We start from the raw sequence: 22,080 nt of genomic DNA, 5'->3' as shown, positions 1-22,080 counted from the left end.
AAATTTATTAAAACAATTTATAGGCCACTCAATTTCCATCAGCTCTGGCTTACAATTAAAAATAAAAAAGGAAGTGAAAAACATAAAGTCATGAATAGCTCCAAAAAACAATATGAAATCCAAGATGGTCCATCCAACAGGGGCTCAAGCTTAGCTCTGCCTCAGATGTGGGAGAATAATCAGCTTCCTGGAGGTCATCAGGATAGAAACCACTGTATTACTGGGGGGCGGGGGTGGTTTTATACAATGAGCAGATACAGTAACAACCAATATTTGGCAAGATGATACTTCTTAAGTGATAAAATCTAGTGCATACCCACTCTGTTCACATTGGATGACCAACAATAACTGAAGATAAGAAGCCCCTCAAATAACTAAGCTGTATGACATGAAGGACTTTATAGATGATAGCCCAGAAGCCAACTTGTAACTAGTGCAGCTACACAACAATGGGGGTCAAAGGGGCATATCAAAGTATGTCCAACACACTGTACCACTGCATTTTGGACAACTGTAACTTTTAAGTAGTCTTCAAGGTCAGGTCAACACAGAGCACATTACTTTATACTAATCTATTTGGGGATGAATGACTGTCTGAAGGACTTCTCAGTCTATGAAAGGGAATAGCTAGTGTATTAGGTTCTCTTGGTCACAACTATTACTTGATTTTCAAGTAACAATTTGACCCCCAAGTTGAATGCCAGTGTTCAACTTCAATGGGGAACTACAACTCCATCCAAAACCAAGGATAGAACTCCAGTAGTGGCAGGGGGATGGTAAAACCACTTAATCTTTTCAGTATTAAGCCTGAGGCTGTTCTTCCTCAGTTAGGATTGCATAGGATTTCAAAGGTATCATGTGGTCAGTCTAGGATTAAGCTACATAATGTTGCTGTTGTACAATCTCTCTGCTGCACAACAATCTCCCTGACTAAGCTCCTTGACTCTATTTCTGTGTTGGTAGTGGAATTCTCCATACTTATGGTCTTGACAGATTTCAATTTACCTTCTCTAGGAGTAGTGATTTGGGAATACATGGCCACCATAGACTGACATTGAATTGAGGACATGTAATCAATCAATCAACATAAATATTCTAATAAATAATAATTGAATGAAGGTTGAAAATTTGATCAGATACATATTATTCCATCAGGACATATGCTGCAAATTTATTCATGTTTACATGAAAGTTAATCTCATGGAACTCATCATAAGATTTTGCCACTAATCCTTTAATAATTGCTTTGGCTCATTTTCTATTAACATTTCTCTCTCTAAGGAGTGGATGTCTTAGCAAAAAAACAAGATTAAAAACAGAATTCAAATCAAGAAATACCTAATATTTTGTGTTGTTTGAGAAGTCTGTACCAATAAGTGTATATTTTTCTATTATTTCACCATCTTTTGACTAATGAGTGAATCCATTAGGAGCATAGAAACTATTTTTTGCTAGGTGAGATAACAATATATATGTGGTACAACCATATCTAATTCATGCCTAAATAATACTATCTTCTAATAGTCATGCTTGGAGAGTTTTCAGTGTTTCTTCATCTAGACACAGTGGAAAGTATAGATTTTCTTTTTAGAAGAACTAAGTATAAATGAATGTTTAAAGTACAAGGTCTATTTTGTCATATATCCCATGGCTTCAAAGCATAAATCATAATAGGCAAATAGCTCATTACAATAAATGCATGAAGGCTAACAAAAGAGCTCTGAAACATTATGAATTATATTTTTAATTGAAATGCCAATACATTATTAACTCATTAAATAAGTTAGTCAACTAAACTAACAACTGGCTCCAAGTGACCTAAGCAGAAATAGTCCTTTATCAAGTTGTTAAAAAGTTTTAAGATTACCCTAGTTAAATATTTATTTTGCAGTACCTTATAGTCTGGGTATAAAGGAAAAGGGTTTTACATGTTTTAATATAGAGTATGATTAAGAAAAATGTTGAAACATGGTGACAATTTGACAAAAGAAGCCATATTTGACAACAACAACAAGAACAACAACAAAAATGGACCGTAATGGAACACAGGAGAGATTTGTTGGAAGGTCACTTTGGGCTAAACAAAACAGGGGAAGATTCACATTTGAATGAAATGTAGCTTTTTGCAGGGTTGCCCAGCAAATAAAGTTTTTTAGAAATCACAAAAATTTCCCTAATGAACTATATGATGAATACTAATTCTAAAAATACAGTCCCTCTGAACATACAGATCAGGGGTTGGTTCTACTTACCTTTACTACCAGTTCGCTTTGTGCCTGCGTGCAATCTTCTGTTACTTGATGTGTGAAAGTTACATACTTTTAATTTAAAATTTTAAAACATTCACAAGCTCTTTCCATAAATGGTTCCTGTTAAGAGATCTAGGCATGTGGGCTAAGGTAATCCTGGGACTTTTCCATTTACTAATTGTCATAATTAGGATTAAGAGGACAGATATTTATTATATGTTATTTGTGGGGTAATTTTTTAAAATCAGTGCTGTAATGGAAGGGACAAAATTGGATATATTTCCTGAACAGTAATATCTTTATGTTCAGTTTCTTTCCTGTTGAAATCTTACATCATTCCTATGACAGTAATCAGCTTAATGGAAACTGGGCAAGTAAAAATTCAGAGCACAGCTACATTACAGAAAATGAAGGAAGATAATATTTATTGATAGATTAATTGAATATGGCATGTGGTGGATTTTCTTCCAAAATCCAGTGCTTAATAATTACTACATCTTAATTCTGTTCAGGAGAATGGAAATGATGGCTGCTAAATTCTTCCTATGAAAGATGCACAGACTCAGTCCTATTACAATTCAGCTTGAAAACATTAGCAATAATCATAACTGCCTTTCCTGTGGTTTGCTTTACCCAGTGGTAATGAAGCTGGTCCTTGGTCTAGGTTCTGAAGACTGGACAGTCTATTAAGGCCAGTTAAGTCAATGGCCCAGAAGTTCCTCAATCCCGTAATATTGGAAATTGTTGGGAGTTCTTTAATTATCTTTTTATGACTTGATTTATACATGGATGCTTTCTGCTTTCTAATAAATCTGTCATATTATATTTATATCAAATATAATCTTGAATTTATAGTGATCACTCCCAAAATCATGAATAGGGAGAAAATAATTACAAACTTAGGCAAAATATTAAACTTTGAATACTTTGTCAGCCTACAGTTTCCAATTAAAGCAGAAAACAATAAATCTACTATGACATATTCTTAAAAAAGGGGGTGGTTGGTCTTCTTGGTTGCAGCACCAAGAAGACCAAGACAAAAGCTTTAAATCACTAAGAACTTCTCATTAAAATTAAACAATTCTATATACTGTATATTTTAAAACATTCTATATATATTTTTGATCTCCATTTAGGTATACTAATCATTCTTTCTCATACATATATCATTTTCACATAAAAAATACATCACCAAGCATACAGTATATGCATACATACATTCCTCTTTCTAACACAGGAAGAGAAAGATGAATATAAAATAGAGAAAGATGAAAAGGCAGAAACTGGATTCTTTACTTTCTAAAATGACTTTGTTAAATTGTATTTTCTTCCTCTGAATATACAAACATTGTGAGCTTCCACATATTCTCATTATTCTGGAAAATATTCTGGGAAATTAGCAGAAGGTCACCGTAAGCCACAAAAAAGTTGGATTTCATATAATTAGTTCAAGCTACTGGTTTTTCTGTATAAACTTAACAAATCTATTAGCTTCCCTCTTTCTTCTTCAGCATATTAAAAACATCAAATTTAATTTTCTTATATTAACTGTAGATGAATTACATTTAGATTTCAGTAAGGCTTTTGACAAAGTTGACTAGAGCTTACATCATGATAACATGGAACTATGGATGCTCCCAGTACCAGATGGATTCACAGTTGTTTGAAAAACTGAACCAATGCATAGTATTCAATGGATATATGTCTATATGGAGAGAAATATGCAGTGGGCTATTCCACAACATTGTCCTAGGCCTGGTGTTCTTTAATATTTCCATAAATGCTTAGATGATGAAGTGATGCTCATCCAATTTGCTGATGAAACAAAGCTGCGATGGGATCTTGAAGATTCAAAATGATGTTGATAGACTTGAATATTGGACCCTATCCAATAGTGCACTCATGAGAAATGTAATGTTATGCATGTAGGAAAAGCTGGATGCAAAGATAACAATAGCAATAGCACTTAGAATTATATACCATTTCACAGTGTTTTACAGCCCTCTCTAAGCAGTTTACAGAGTCAGCATATTGCCCCCAAAAACCTGGATCCTGATTTTACCAACCTCAGAAGGGTGGAAAGCTGAGTCAACTTTGAGCTGATTAGGATCAAACCCCTGGCAGTGAGCTGAATTAGCCAGCAATATTGTGTTCTAACCACTGTGTCATGATGCTCCTATACTTGGCTCAGCTGAGGTACCTGTGGATTTCTTGATTTTGTGTGTGTGCTTGCACATGCCTTTGAGTCATTGTTTATCCTGGTGGTTGCCTGGACAAATTTCTACAGTTTTCTTGGCAATATTTTGGAAGTAGTCTGCTATTGTTTATTTTGTAAGGCTGAGGGAGGGTGACCATGCCAAAGCCACCCAACTGGTTTTGTGTCTAAAGTGGGAAGTCAGTCTTTTGGTTTCTAGCCTAGTACCTCAACCACTACATCAAACAGATAGAGCACATATTAAGCATGAACCAGAATAGAATAGAATAGAATAGAATAGAATAGAATAGAATAGAATAGAATAGAATAGAATAGAATAGAATAGAATAGAATAGAATAGAATAGAATAGAACAGAACAGAACAGAACAGAACAGCACAGCTGTGGCCAAGTGTGATAGACACACAAGGAATATGTCTCCAGTGGATAAACTCTCAGTTTATTAATGGCATCATTAATTGTATTAGTGAAAAATTAGTGGAACAAATAAGAAGGATAAAAGTAATACATGAGTAAAAATACTTAGATGTAAGACAGTACTGTGGGAATTAGATGTGCAGCAGAGTGATGACATGAGGGGAAAAAATGTTTGTGTTTAGTTGTTTTGACATGCAATGCCCTATAGTGGTGTCCTGAGAGGAGGAGTTGAAACAGCTTATGTCCAAGATGTGACGGGTCTGTAGATATTTTTTATAGTGTGCCAAAAAGCCATGTAATCTTTTGCAGCATCAGCAAAATATAGTGTTGGGAACATGGCATGTGATCTATTTGCTCTACACAACAATAATCAGATTACACATGGAATAGCAGGTCTAGTAATGGTTGCTGCAATACAAGAAGGATGCTGAGAAACTGGAAAAAGTGCCGAGAAGAATGGCAAAGCATCAAAAGTGGGCTGATTTGATTAAGCTTAATCTCACCAGTTAAATAAAGAAAATTCACCACTTGAAGCTATGTTCTCCAACAAATTTAACCAGGTGGCTATAAAGGCTGTGAAGTACTTTACAAATTAATTGCCTCTTTCCTGCATCAGAGTATATTACACACATTAGGCCTATGTGAATCAACCTTGTGTAGTCAAACTGGAAATTCAACTTTCAAAGAGGACATGATTTCATTCAAGATTCAGTGGCAATATAATTTAATTCAAACCACTTCAAGGTTTAAGTTACAATTTAATTGATTTATTCAGCCTTGTAGTTAAAATCAAGTGTAGAATAGTAAGTTGGCTAGAATGCAGAAACTTTAAAACTAGCTGATCCCATGGAACCTCACAAAATCTAGTGAACATGGGCAGTATAATTATGCAAGGCTCAATGGTTATGGTTCTAAACTTGCATAAAAGAGACAATGACCAGGAAATCTCTTTTCTAGGAAGGACCAAACTTGTCAACCCTCATGCCAATCTTCCTGGCATCTATTTACAACCAGTGATTAGAAGCAGCAAAGCCATTCCATTTCTGCCCTGGGCCCCCCAAAGATTCAACCCCCCCCCCATTCTATTGGTGTTTTGATGGTTTCTGAAGACATGGCTCTTTACCCATGCCTTTGGCCACCATGACTGAAACCCATTTTCTTCTTTTTCTTTGTTCCTATCTATCTTTGCTATCTTTGCTCTTTTTTATTTTTGTTGTTTTCTTGTGTTTTTAACAATTTATAAACCACTCGGAGGTTGCTGAGTGATTTGTAAAAATACATGTATTAAATTATTATAGGAATAATAGTAGCATTAGTAGTATGATTAATATTACTATTGATATTGCTATTATTTCTTTCCCACAAGGCATACCAAAGGATTTTCCTCAATGTCGAACAAACCTGGAATTCCAGAAAATCAAGTGCAAAAATTTTTACTGTTTAGACATTTTTTAAAAAAAGAAGTATTATTTCTAAAAAAAACCTAGGATATCTTGTATATTTGTATGGTGCAACTTTTAAATAATTTTTTTGCTGGATATTTGGAGATTGCTGTGTTGTTTCTTTTTCCTAAAAAGAAGTGCAGAAAAGGATATTTAATAAAAAAAATGTTAAAATCTGTGACTAAAACACCAGGTTAATGTCTTCTAAATTGCCTACCTATATTATTTTCACCTCATTCTACCATAAAATGAGGCAGCTGCAGGTGTTCCACTGCTTTCCCATTATTGCCTAGGAATTAAACTTCTTTTCAAATTGGATCTCAAAGTTACTCAAATTGAATATGTTTGGTCTCATATTGCAAGCTTAAATAAAATCATGCTCATTTTAACTCTTCAGTTCATACTGAATCTGAGTTGATTTCTCAGTTCATTAAGATCTATTTAAGAAATGCTGTCTATGATTCTACAGGTGGTTACAAACAGCAAAATAAGTAGTATTCCAGCAATATCTGGGTATTCCGGATTGTTGTCCGTTGCTGGGATTCTGAGAAAAGCTTAAAGTGTAATTTTTAATGATGAACTAGCAAGTGGTACTGCCAGCTGACCTTAGCTGATCTTTAAAAAATAAAGGCTGATTAGTACTGGAATAGAAGACTATCAGGAAATTGCAATGTTGTAAGCCAGTGGCCCCTGATCTATTGGGCACCAGGGACCAAAGAGGTTTTTCTGCGGATTGGAGAGGGTGTGGTTTTGCATTCTGCCTCCATCCCATGGATGGGGCTTCACTTGTTTGCGTGGCCTGGTTGCTATCATGCCGTGGACTGGTGCCAGTCCATAGATTGGGGGTTGTAAGCCATATCAACTTCCAATATCCTGATAAAAAGGATATTACAGTCACAAAGTGAAATAAGTGTTCAGGAATAAGATAACATTCAAGCATCTCTCAATGGCCACTCTCTAGAAAGTGCAACTAGAAAGATACTAGTTTTCTAGTTTTTGTGAGTTTTCATAAGTATCTGAGTCGTGGTGGCACAGTGATTAGAATACAATACTGCAGGCTACTTCTGCTGACTGCCGGCTGCCAGAAATTTGGCAGTTTGAATCTCATCAAGCTCAAGGTTGACTCAGCCTTCCATCCTTCCGAGGTCAGTAAAATGAGGACCCAGCTTGTTGGGGACAATACACTGACTCTGTAAACTGCTTAGAGAGAGCTGTAAAGCACTCTGGTATTTAAGTCTAAGTGCTATTGCTATTGCTATCTGGTAGACCAATGTGAGCATGAAATATTAGATCAGATAGCCTTGTTAGTATTTCTTCATATTTTAGTTAAACATAGAAAAACTTTTCACATTATCTTTGCTTCATATCTAGTCACATTTTTTAAATGAACAGTACTGGAATCGGACAACAAAAAAAAATTGGCTAAATTATCACACACAGCTGCAGCTAAATTTCAAATTGTTTGCTGCAATAGTTTCCATTTCAATCAATATATAAACAAATAAGAAAGTTGTCATTTCTTTAATTATGTTTGTTGACAGGATAGAAAATGCTAGAGAAAAAGACATATGTATTATGCTTAAAACCATATAAAATCACAATATTATAAAGTATCAGTGCCATAATTTAATATTTTTAATAGAAGTAACAACTGGATATTACTAAAAAGTAAGTTGATGATTATTATTTTATGCAATATTTTCTGCAACTAAAACTGATTTCAGAAATGGATTGACAGTATATCTGTTATTAATATTAATTAATTAAATTAATTAATTTATTAATATTAATAACAAAGTAATACTTGTTATAAAATGACAACAGAAATTCAAACTTTCTTAAACAGTTGTAATATAAAATCTTTATCATCATAGAAAATCTTTGTGAGATAGATATTTTAGTTTCATTTAATGATATGAATTTATTGAGGTGTTAATGGTCTCAAGAAGATAATTTGATACATAGATTCCTTAACTGTCATTTTCCACTTTACATCCAATGTAACAAATTTTACATTAAGTTTCTATGTGTATTTAATTTAATAATACTTTTAATTGTATCATAGCTTTTATTTAAATTATTTCTTGTATAAGACAGTAGTGTGTTGAATCAGGAAGATCAAATTATATCATGTTTTATGTATCTTAACAAAACTGTTCATCATATTGTTTTAAGCATAATTCTACATTATCTGAATATACTATAATTATTGGTCAACTGAAGTGTAAAAATAGGTCAGATTCTGCAGAAAGGATTTCCATGACTTCATATTCAACCCAGGGTTGTTGTTTTTTCACAAAATCTAGGCAAAACAGAAAGAAGCATTTGTGTATGTCAGCAGTTTCTATGAACTCAAGGCCTGTAAGATTTCTATGCTATGAAAATGCTTCTATGCTTTTAAGTAATGAATAATTGATAATCTAGAATTGTCAATGTTCTTTAATTTTACTTTTAAAATACAATTTAATGATAATATCTTTCCTGACAAATAACTTAATTGTATGTTGTTACACAAATGTTGCTACCTTCCTACACTATCCTATTAGCATGTGGGTATTTTCCTCTTTGTCTTGATGGCTTTTCTTTTGTAATTAATATTGTGCAGGCATTCACTTTGACCAATGCTTTCATTGATGGCAACTAAAGCAATTTGAGGTAAAAACAATATTTCATGGACTAGTCATTTAGATCGTTGTTTCTTAATTATAGTAACTTTAAAATGTGGGGATTTCAACTCCACACATCCTGGCTGAGGAATTCTGGGATGCGTCCATACATCTTAAAGTTGCTGAGGTTTGAGAAACACTGATTTAGGTGAAATCAGTTTTTCAGGAATCATGTAATAAATGTGATAACGTCATGATACAACACATCAAAATTAAAAATGTGAATTATATAAACCTCAAGAAAATGGAATTTTTGCTGATATATGCTTAATAAAATGCAAAGTTTCTCTTATAAGCTATGTAGTAATGCTTGAGATATTAGTATTTTATGGAGAATGCTTTTCCTATTAAACCATAATGAGAATAGTTAGAAAGTTATCATTAGGCACAATGGTTGGATGTGTAATTGACTTGAAGCAACACATAAGCAGATGCAGCCTAATATGGTGTGAGGTGAAATGGATTGTCTAATTTGATGAGGCTTATGGCTATAAAATTTAAGGTGTTGATAATGACACAACAATAGAGGTTCTTAGTGAAGTAAGACCATCATATTCTGGATGCACAGAGCCAGATGTTTCAGGAATAACAGTAGGTAATAACAATTGAAACTATCTCAACAAAATCTAGACTTCTGAACTGTAACTCTATAACCCTTACACATGAGATTTATGTAATTAAAAAGCAGAAGGTGGTGATACTGATATTGGTGCTTGTTCATGAATATATGAGTAAATGGATGTATGCAATTATAGCTAAGAACTGTCATTATCATCTGATCATTCTCAAAGTATCCAAGTAGAATTAAACTTCAAAAGTGTGGTATGTGAGTTAAGATGCTGGATCATGGGAGTGGTATGTACCAGGGGTGGGTTCCAAATCCCGTTGCTACAGGTTTGATCATGTGCACGTGCGGGCTCCCATGCCCGTGATACTTCTGTACATGTGCAGAAGCATCCGTGTGGATGGGCGGAGCCTCCCACTGCCGCCGCTACTAGTTTGCCCGAACCGGTGTGAACCAATAGCAGCCCACCACTGGTATGTACACCTGGTTGAGCTCCTGGAGGAAATGGGGGAATTTAAATCAAATAAATAAATATGGACTGAAGAGAATTTGGGGAAAAAATCAAATTACTTAGTGCATAGATTTCCAAACCATCTATTTACTAGGCATTAGAATCAACTCTATGCTGATTCTAGTTCCTCTCTGAAAGATACATTTTCAATTGATTTTCAGAGTGTTTTATTTTATTTTGTTTTGTTTTTCTTACATTGTTGTAATGGTAGTTTTGTGGTTATGGCGAATGTGTCTGCCTGCCTCTATATGTGTGCCACTCAGCACTCCACCCTTTTTTCATGTAACTCCCAATCTGTTAAGAAAAGGAAGCTCTTCGTTGTCATTCAATGGCATTTAATTCAGGTAAAGGAAGTCAAGAAGACTGCATACCGTGGGACAACATATCATAGCTACTTTCAATTGAACTAAGTGCAGGACCTCTTATAGCTCATCACTTGAAAAAAAAATCAGTTAAAAGAAAGAAAAAGAAAACAATTTCTTTTTCGTCAAGTTCTAATGCATCTTAGTAAATGATAAACTTAGAGGAAAGCATATTAATTTGTTCCAATGTATGTACTTGAAGTTATGGAGAATTACTGTTTTGTGAGCGACACTATAGTGGCACACTGTATAACTTGCTAATAATACATTCACAGTGAGCATGCAACTTTTTCATTTTTTTTTCTTCCTAACCTTGGAACAATGACAATGACAGCTTGAGCTTGCATGTATGTGTATATGCATATTTTGAAATTAGCTATCTAGCTAGGTAGTTAGTTGTAAATGGAATTCAAGGTTATTGCAGTGCATGTGAATTGAAAATTGGCAGCATAATAGGCTAAAAGGCTTACTGGTGCCTTGGAGAATGATAAATGCAGGCTTAATTTAAGCACTAAGAAAATGTCCTGAAGTAGACAACTCTCTGTGATGCTGGAATACCCATCTTGCTGTGTTATCCCTCCTGTACATTAAGAATAAACAATTTTATAGATGCCAATGGTATAAAATAAAGAGAAAGTAATACAACTGTGTTATTAAATTCTATATTGTGATATATATTTGTGAAATAATGATTATGACAGATTTCAGCATTTCTTAACTGTAATATAGAAAAGTTGAAAATAAAAATAACATTTCTTTGCTAGGCCTGACAGGGAAACCTTTACCTTTATCTGCTAGGAAGTAAAGTTGAATAAATTTGTTATATTAATAAATATTACCTTTTACACTGTAATTAAATTATTTTAAATATTTCTACAGTTTACTGTTTATTATTATTTAGTGAGATTTTGACATACTAAATCTTAACAATTGATAAAAGATTTCCTTTTTGTAAATAATACACTTTATTTTTGTATTATAAGAGAACCTCATCATGTACATAAAAATCCTGCTATGAAAATAGGAACCTATAAACATATTTAAAATGGTATATGAAAACATTTACTAAGATAGAAATTAAATGTACTGGTAATTAAGCATAAATAGTTAGAAACAAATCCAAGAGGCAAAGAATAATGAAGAATCTCTTACACTATATTCATAATTAGATATGGAATTGATTTTCATAAACTTTAGAATTTAGATGCTTGAACAAGAATTTATGACTGTTCAATAACTACCCACTTTATATCAATATTTAGAAGAATATCCTGCTTTCTTGTAAGAACAAATAATGTAGAATTTTTATTCCAAATTTCACTTGGTAGATAGCAAATAGATAGACGTGGAGTTGCCAAAATGTAACACTAATTTGGCATATGGGAAAAGTATTATGAATTCCCAAGTTATCGTAATAATGTTACAGAGATATTTGCAAGATGTTTATGGGAAAATGAAATGAAGATTTCTTCATTTTATCTAGAAGCAAAGGCAGTCTGCAATGATATATATATATATCAGCATTCTTAGTTTTGTGCCTGAAAACTGCTGGTTGTCATAACATTATGAAGTTGATTACTGTATTTCAGCCATCATTGTCTAACCAATGTGCATAATTAAAATAAATTAATAAATGAGCCCATAATTTCAGGCACCTACTCTGGCAATGCAAGTTGATTCAGAAGTAAAAAGTAATTACTGAGTTTGCATTACATTCACTTTTTAATTTAAAGTATAGGGTGTATTTCACTCTCAAGATTTCAAAACCACTGACATTTACTTGAAAACCCAAGAGAACAATAAAGTGGGATAAAGAAGAAATAATCTGTCATGCAAGAACCATTGTTTTTTAAATTGTTGCTGAAATGAGAGCTTATTTTTCCCTTTATTATTTATTTAGCTTTATTTTAATTTCCCAGTCTCCTATTATGCAGAGCACTTCAAGAAAGAAGACAGTAAGAATTATGACACTCTCTTTGTTTTCCCAAATTCTCAAATTATCTCATTTGTACCCTTACCAATCAGGCAACCATGGCAGCCAATCAAGAACACTCATTTACTACCAACCCTCCAGACTAGACTAATATATTCACTTGTGGAAAGGGAGGTGTCCAGAATCCTGTGACCCAGAGATAAATAAGGACAATTGATGTAAATCTTATTGATATTTACTAAAGACTCATTTCTTCTTAAGAGTTAACTTATCTTTACTGCATTCAAGATCTCATACTCTTTATACTCTCTTCATGCAAAATGGATATTTGGATTTCTCTATCTACTAACTTCTAGACTGCGAGTATTTGCAAGGGGAGCAATTGACTTTGCATGCATCACTTTGACATCACTGCAGCTTCTCCCAAAGCCTATGATCTACTCCTCATGGCATTGGTGATAAAAACAGCTTATTTACATTCTGTTCATTCCTATTCTCCAATTCAGAAAAGTATGGACATTTCCAGCGACTAAATTAAGCTCTGAAAATTGATGGCTGAATATACTTAGATAAGATTTGGGTTGTAATGTGCATTTTTCTTGCTCTATTTTCCAGTTGTCATATAATATGTGCAATACTAGATGGTTACAATGAAATGGAATGCCTAATGTTTTCATGTTTGGATATCAGATATTACAATATTTTATTGGATGATTTACAAAACTTTAAAAATGTTTTTAGTGTTATATGCATAGAGTAATAATGGAATTTGCCATAATCTCAGAGTAAACACACACTATATAATTATAAATGCCGACATTAATGTTTCTCTAGGTAAATTCATCATTTGTTTTATGTTTAATGGCCTCATTCGTAAAAGCAATAAAATGCCTTCTATGCCAGAAATTGGCTATGATATCTTAATTCAGAAGCTTTTTAAAAAATTATCTGAGAACATTCAAACTGCTAGTTTGTTTTTTTAAGTACAATTTCAATTAAAATATGAGAGTATTATGATATTGCAATCTTGTTAACCCTCTTATGAATATTTATCTAGAGACTTCAAATCCATATAGTATACTCCTTTTGGAAGAAATATCCATCTGGTTCAGTTCCAAGCTGAGAGAAAGACACTAGAAACATGGAGGCTGATTGGAATGATGGTTTAATGATGAACAGAACCATTAGTGTTTATGGTTCTGGTGCACCTGACAAAACGGAGTTGAGAATGGGGGGGTTGTACCTTCTTTGGGCTTTGTATTTGAGCTTCCTATCCCTGTGCAAGAACATGCCCTTTAATATTCTATTGGCTGTTGTCAAATTCCTATGGGGATCATGTAGGAGTTATGTAGGGGGTCATAACTACTGTAGGTAGGTAAAAGAGGAAATGCAAATCCTAGGTGTTTGTCTGAGCTAATTTTGTTGCCCTTTTGTTTGTTGCTTATCTGAGTTTCTGACTTGACCCAGTCTTTCTGAATAGATTACCAAATCTGCATTTCTAAAAGTTGGCCTCCTCAGTTTCTGCTTGGGGCAGGGAAACTGGGACTAGTTTCTGAAAAGGCGGCCCAATCTTTCTTAATGGGCACAAAATATCTCCTGGGGGCTATTAAGAAAGACTGAGTTTGCTTCCTGCCTCTAAAAAGACATGTTTCTCCATTTGTCATTTAGGAAAAGATAATATTCTGCCTTTTTAAATATTCCCCAAAATATTTCATTCTTTAGGGGTGGGGGGGTAGGTGCTGATTTTCTACACTCCTATTGAAGTTTGGAATATAATTGTTGTTTATTTGGTGTTAGGAATTTGCCTTAAGGCATAGCCTCTTGTGGTGCCAAACAGAAAGTTAAAGATAACACCCTTAAATTTCAAAATAGCACCAGTCTATATTACAAGACCAAGAGACTGAGGATGTGGTGGGTGGAGATTCAGATATAGGAATCTGTAAATGAGCATTCTTTGACCATTAATAACTTCCATTACTACAGCTGATAAATCTACAATGAATTAGGTGTCAAAATTGGACTGCATACTTCCTGGATTTGCTATTGCTGTACATATCAGACATAGTAAACTTTATTTATTGATTAGCCCCTGGGCCATATAAAAGTGCAGAGTTCCAGAAAAAAAATATTACAAAAGTTTGGTAAAACAATTTAAATGAAATTGGAATAACACACAATTTAAAATGAAATTAGAATAAAATATGATCTAAAATGAAATTGGAATAAAGTACAATAATTTGAGATACAAATTAAATATGATTAGAATTATATTATAATGTCACCCCTGCATCTACCCAATCAGTCTTAAAACTACTATTCATATCAGACAATATTACTAGGAGAAAATATAGAAAGCAGGAACTGAACTTTAAAACATCAGGATCAAACATCATTTTTATATGCTTAGGTCTACTCGGAGTGCCTTTTCATGGCATACCTTAAAAAAAAAGACTTCACTAATCAAACCTCTGTTAGATATAGGGGATGTAGATTAGTGTTTCTCAACCTTTACAATTTCAATTCCTAGAATTTTTTAGCCAGCGTGGCTTTACTCTTTGAACTCACTTTGTGAAGCAATATATGAACCTCCTGCTTCTAAGAATAAAGTGAAACAACCAAGATGCTCATATTCTTCTGCTTTACACGTTCCCTCGGCCTTCTTCTACTACCTGACCTGAAACAGTATGAGGTCTCCTGAATTGCTTTGTGGACACCAGTTGCATACCTCTTTGCAATGACAAAGAAAAGCACTATACTGTCACAGCTCTATTACTTTGCCCAAATCTAATAGAAACACCACTAACATCAATGGCTAATCAAAGTCTACTATCAAAGGCAATCAAAACCTATCAGACCCAGTAGTTTATTTTCACACAAGGCAACCATATAACAAAAACCACAAGCAGAATGTTAAACATATTTCCATTCTTGATTCTCAATAAACAGTATTATCAATTCATACATGTATGAATTTGTTTAATTCCCTTTTAACAAAGAACACTTTCACTATTACCTTGTAGGATCAAATTCTATATTTGAAGAACAATATGAAGAAATATTTTCTTTTATTTATCTGAAGCTTTCAGTATTCTGCTTCATAGTATAAAGCTGGATTTTAGTTATTTTTAAATTTATTATTAAACTTCTATGCCATCCATCTTACCTAGGCAGCTTATGAAAAGTATTGGGAAGCACCCAGACTGGCAGGGAGGAGGGATCAAGTGCAGAGTTATCCTGGAGTCACTGCACAACCACGAAATGGTTAGGACTAACTCACCTCTAAGTTCCTTGGAGCTTTATCTAATTGTTTTCAAGAGTGGGCTGCCAAACTGGGGAACTTCCTGTATTATTAATGGAAAAAATAGACTTCAGAAAGAATAATTGCAACCACTCTGGCTTCCATAGAAGACCAGATACATTGCATTGGTCAGAAGGAGGGCTGAGAAGATTTCTGCAGACACCTCACATCCTGAACCTAAACTCTTTTAACTCCTTCCTTTAGGATGGCACTATTGAACATCACATGCTAAGACAACTAGACACAACTAGACAATTTTTTCCTTATGCCATCACTCTGGTGAGCACCTAATGTCTATGCTTATTAACCCATATAATGGAGTTGTCATATTATTATTTATCCATCTTATTATCTTCTTTACTTCCCCCTTTTATTGGTATCATTATGCTTCATCACACAGTCAGCCAGGTGTTCAGACTGGATTTGACATTTTTGTCTACCTATCAAGTCCTTTCCCTTTGTTGCTTTCAACGTACACTGAGTGCGTCTGTACCAGAGATGAATTCCTTGTGTATCCAATCACATTTGGCCATATAAAGTATTCAATTCAACATAATAAAGGGGTTAGCTTGAATGATGCATGTTCAAGCTAACATACTGTAGGTCTGGTTGTTCATTCCTAACAATAAGAGATGAATAAAGTAATTCTTTGTCTAATCTCTCTATATCATCTATAAATTATATACCGTATTTTCCGGTGTATAAGACGACTGGGCGTATAAGACGACCCCCAACTTTTCCTGTTAAAATATAGGGTTTGGGCTATACTCACCATATAAGACTGCCCCTCTTCCAATGCACACCAAATAAAAATTAAAAAACATCAACTGGCTCACCTACAATGTAAAAGCAGCTGTGCTAGACCCAAAATGGCCCCTGTAACAAGCAGGAACCTCACACAGCCACAAAAAGCCCCCCCAAAAAACTTTCACACTCTAAACACACACAACACAACACAACAGGCTCACCCACAATGTAAAAGCAGCTGTGCTAGACCCAAAATGGCCCCTGCAACAAGCAGGAACCTCACACAGCCACAAAAAGTCCAAAAAACCAACTTTCACACTTCACACACACAAAATTCCACATACAGCTTTGTGAGATTTTGTGTGTTTGTGTAGTTGGAGTGAAACACTACAGAAACACACTAAATCTCAGAAAGCTGCACAAATATTGTTTTATTTTATTTTATTTTTACTTTTATATGAAAGCTAAATTTAAAACTTCCTAAACTTTAAATGGCTAGGTCTAAAAAAGAACAACTAAAAAAACCCCAATTGACTTATTTTTTTAAAAGCTCCCAAATGGGAAAAAAACTTACCCAATAGAACAGGGGTCTCCAACCTTGGCAACTTTAAGACTTCTAGACTTCAACTCCCAGAATTCCTCAGCCAGCTTTGCTTTGATGGCTGAGGAATTCTGGGAGTTGAAGTCCACAACTAACTCCTTGCTTGATTGCAGGCAGGGAGTTGCTTGCTTGCCTGAATAGATTCAGGCAAGCAAAGCAAGGCAAGCCTTGCGACTATCAGCTGAGGTAAGCAAGCTGGAGGGGGAAAACTTGTTCCCTTTTACATGGCTCTGGCCATCCCAGCTGAGTTGCAGGGAACTCAGCTGGGATGGGATCGACCATCATAACTGGGACCGTCAGAGCCATGGTTCTGGCGATCCCAGCTGAGTTGCAGGGAACTCAGCTGGGATCGTCAGAGCTGGGATCCTCAGAGTAAAAGGGAAAAAACTTTTTTCCCTTTTACGTGGTTTCTGGCGATCCCAGCTGAGTTGCAGGGAACTCAGCTGGGATCGTCAGAGCTGGGATCCTCAGAGTAAAAGGGAAAAAAGTTTTTTCCCTTTTACGTGGTTTCTGGCGATCCCAGCTGAGTTGCAGGGAACTCAGCTGGGATCGTCAGAGCTGGGATCGCCAGAGTAAAAGGGAAAAAACTTTTTTCCTTTTACGTGGTTTCTGGCGATCCCAGCTGAGTTGCAGGGAACTCAGCTGGGATCGTCAGAGCTGGGATCGCCAGAGTAAAAGGGAAAAAACTTTTTTCCTTTTACGTGGTTTCTGGCGATCCCAGCTGAGTTGCAGGGAACTCAGCTGGGATCGTCAGAGCTGGGATCGCCAGAGCTGGGATCGCCAGAGCCATTTAAGGCTCGTCAGAGCCTTTCGGGCTGGTCTGCCTGGTTACAGGAGAACTACACCCGGCGTATAAGACGACCCCCGACTTTTGAGAAGATTTTCATGTGTTAAAAAGTCGTCTTATACGCCGGAAAATACGGTACTTTTATCACTATTTCCTTGCCTTAAAAAAACTCTAAAAATTGTTACCTTTCCCCAGGGGAATTGTGGTAGCTCTTTGCTGATTTTGTTTGTACTTTCAAGGTTTACTTATAATTTATTTTATTGTTGCTTCAATTAGGTTATTTTTTTTCATTATTATAGTAATTATATTTATTACACTCAATAGAACAAAATAAATTAAAACATTTATAAATACAAATGTCTAAACAATAAAATATTCATCAATAATCAGCAGATGTAAAAGTATGGATATTACATTTCAATAGTTTACTAATTGTATCTTTTGTTTGATAGTTACCATCAAAAAGATACATAGCTGTCACAAAAGACACTATGTAAATCTATCAGATGACAAGAACCTGGTATAGACATACTTAGAGATGCCTGACATTTTCTCAATGTAAAATCTCATAAAAAGAAAATGAAGTCAAATCAAATGAAAAGAATCATAAATATAACAAGTTTAACATGCATAATGGTGGCATGCAAACTGAAGCTGAACAGATTATTTAATTGTATTAATTGATAAAGAAAATGTGGTAAGAAAAATGACAAAAATTTGGGAACTATTTAATAAAGTAAATAAAAAAGAAATACAATACTTTATTGGCTGTGTGATTGGACATGCAAGGAATTTGTCTCCGGTGCATAGGCTCTCAGTGTACATACAAGAACAAAGTAATATAATAATAAGATACCAATAGGAGAAGGTAGTAGAAAATATGAGAAAGATAATAGTAATACAGACATACTTCATGGGTGAATATCCTTAGACATAAGATAGTACTGTAGGAATTAGGTGATGGCACAAGGGAAAAAACTGTCTTTGTGACTAGTTGTTTTGGCATGTAATGCCCTGTAGTGGCATCCTGAGTGGAGGAGTTGAAACAGATTATGTCCAGGATATGAGGGGTCTGTAGATATTTTTTAGCCCTCTTTCTGACACAAGCAGTATACAGGTCCTCAATGGAAGGCAGGCTGGTTACAATTGTTTTTTCTGCAATCGTAACTATTCATTGACACCTGTCCTGTTTGGTTGCTGAAGTACAACCAAAGAACCATAGAAGTACAAATGACAAACTCAGTAATTCCTCTGTAGAACTGTATCAACAGGTCCCGGGAAAGTCAGAACTTTCTGAGTTGATGCAGGAAAAACTTTCTTTGTTGTTCGTTTTTAATGATGGCTCTAATGTTAGGTGTCCATTTCAAATCCTGGAAGATTATAGAACCCAAAAACTGGAAGATCTCTACTGTTGATACTGACTTCTCTAATATTGTAAAAGGTGGTAGAATAGGAGGCCTATATATAGGAAAATAATATCTAAATCAGAAGACAAATGCATAAAATCAAATCTTCCTCTGACATCAGTCACATGTAATTTCATCTATTACATGCTCAGTGCTGAACTGTGATAATGTTTGATAAATATCTTTGGTAGTTACAGCTTCTTACAAATATATTAGCCCTATCAGTTATCCAAAACTGATAAGTCTTTGAACATAGTTTGAACCAAAGTAACATTTCAAACATTTTAGCCAGCCCCTAAGCAAATATCGTCAGTAAGATTATTAGTAAAGTATAGTATTTGTTAAATAATTATATCAAAATCAGAGCAATCCCCACACTTCCTGATATTACTGTTGAAATTTTTAGTTTTAAAAGATCATTATACAAGCTTGGCCAATTCTTTTAAAAAGCCTACAGCAGATGGCTGTATATTAGAAGTGGATGGCTGTATATTACAATATACACGCAATAAATGGTATATATTCAAGACTTTTAGTATTGGAAAAATTATAGATGTAGAAATAGGCCTATTTGAAATAGGCCTATTTCCAAGAGAAAATATGTAAAAGAAAATACTATAATAAAATACATATATGATATATATGATGACTCCACATTAAGATAAATATATCACCTCACAAATGAAGGCAAATATATGTTTCCCAGGATCATGATGCAGGATCCAATTTGAGTCAGTCACTGGGACCAGAGATTTAGTCTGTTAACAATCTGATTCAGGTACAAGAGTTGCACATTGATTTATTTTTCAGTTATAAATTCTATAATCAATTCAATCCATCAATATTTCAAGCTCATTTAAATAATTTAAATGACCAATCTTTATACAAATGTGATAGAATAATAGAGTTGTGAAATTACCAAAATCTGATCAAAATAATGCCACCTATATTTTTACAGATAAGTTCCTCAAACATAGTAGGATAGACCAACAAGATCAAAACTTTATGTTTTGTATATTACATAATTTAAACATTTTTGACTTAATTTTTTTACAGGCATCATGGCAGGATTATAAATGGCATTCACTTGGAGAGATTTACTCATTGTTCAACTAAATCCACTAGGGATACAAAGGCTGCTGGCTGTGGTTTTGCTAAGATTACATCAGTTTCCCATTGGATTGAAATTTCTTGCTTGTAACATTGTGGTTTATCAGCATTAATTTATGCTATTGGGTAATAAAATAAATGCTTACAGAAGTATATATTTCTGTAGCCTCTGTTGGTTTAAAACATATTGGAAATGTATTAAAAGACTGCAGGCATAATCAAATGCTAGCTATATACACAAAGAGCATATTAGAAGATAAAATCTTACAAAAGCTCTAGTTCGCACTTCAGCTCTTCAAACATAATACATCTAACATTTCATTGAATGATTGCAGTAATATTTAATATGTAACCATATATCCATACCATTTTGAAATGCTTGAAATATTTTTGAGATGTCCAAACTTTTAAATAAAACTTTTGTGGCACTTTATGAATTCTTAGCAATTTTGTAGATAGTTTTAAAATTTTTGTAAACAGAATTGTTTAGGGATACTGTAGAATAGAATAGAATAGAATAGAATAGAATAGAATAGAATAGAATAGAATAGAATAGAATAGAATAGAATTCTTTATTGGCCAAGTGTGATTGGACACACAAGGAATTTGTTTTTGGTGCAGATGCTCTCAGTGTACATAAAAGGGCAAGATACATTCGCCAAGAATCATAAGGTACAACACTTAATGATAGCCATAGGGTACAAATTAGCAATCAGGAAACAATCAATATCAATATAAATCATAAGGCTACAAGCAACAAAATTATAGTCATGCAGTCATAGTGGGAGGAGAGGGGTGATAGTAACGGTAAGAAGACTAATAGTAATAGTAATGCAGTCTTAGTGAATAGTTTGACGGTGTTGAGGGAATTATTTGTTTAGCAGAGTGTTGGTGTTCAGAAAAAAACTGTTCTTGGACTTCCTGTTGGCTCCGCAAGCTTTGAAGATGCTCTTTTACGAGCGCCCGATCCCCGGTTCCGTAAAAGTCCCAGAACAGCTGAAAAACAGCTGTCTGGAGGCTTGGACCTCTCTCCCCGGGCAAAGGGGAGAGAGAAGAGTCGACAGGCAGAGGTAGAGCCCCCCAAGTGCGCTAGGAGAAATCCTGGGGCGCAAAGGGTGTGGGCTCCCTATTGAAGCCTGTCAAGCTGCTCCGGACTAGGGATGACTCCGCCAAAGTGGAGCTAAAAGCCGCGACCAAAATCTGCTGAAAATCAACAGGGGGACTTTTAACATCTTTACTTTGATTGCAGACAGAGCAAATCAGGAGAAAACAAAAAGGAAAACTTGCAAGTAACACTTTAACTTCGTTTTAAAATGCAGAAAATGGCGCCTGAGGGCGGGAGGAGGAAACTACTAGGGAAAGTGCTTGTTAAGGCTTTTTAACGTTTGCAACAGTGATACAGCTACTGGATTACACCTTAAGAGAAAGTTTTAAAGTGGAAGCGGCCAGGAAAAGAATTTGGTATTGAGGGAAAGAATTTGGTACTGACTTTAACTAAAATCTTGTTTTTATACTGTATGGAAAAGAGTTGAATTGTTGTCCTGATAGCTGGATGAATACAAAGTGGCTGAAATATGGCTGACAATAGGGCTGGTGAATCAGCAAATTCTCAAGCCGTGACTGCTCAGGCTTTTCAAGAACTTCTAGACTCTTTTACTTCTGCCTTGTTGGATACAATTGAAAGGGCTTTTTCAAAAAACAGCTTGGGAAAATATAAGCAGTTGTTAGAGGGACAGCAGGAAATTATTCAGAGGAATTTGTTTTTGGAAGAT

This window comes from Pantherophis guttatus, chromosome 5 (genome assembly GCF_059756535.1).
Source record: "Pantherophis guttatus breed Tessera chromosome 5, ASM5975653v1, whole genome shotgun sequence".
NCBI lineage: Eukaryota > Metazoa > Chordata > Lepidosauria > Squamata > Colubridae > Pantherophis > Pantherophis guttatus.
This window is presented reverse-complemented; position numbering follows the sequence as displayed.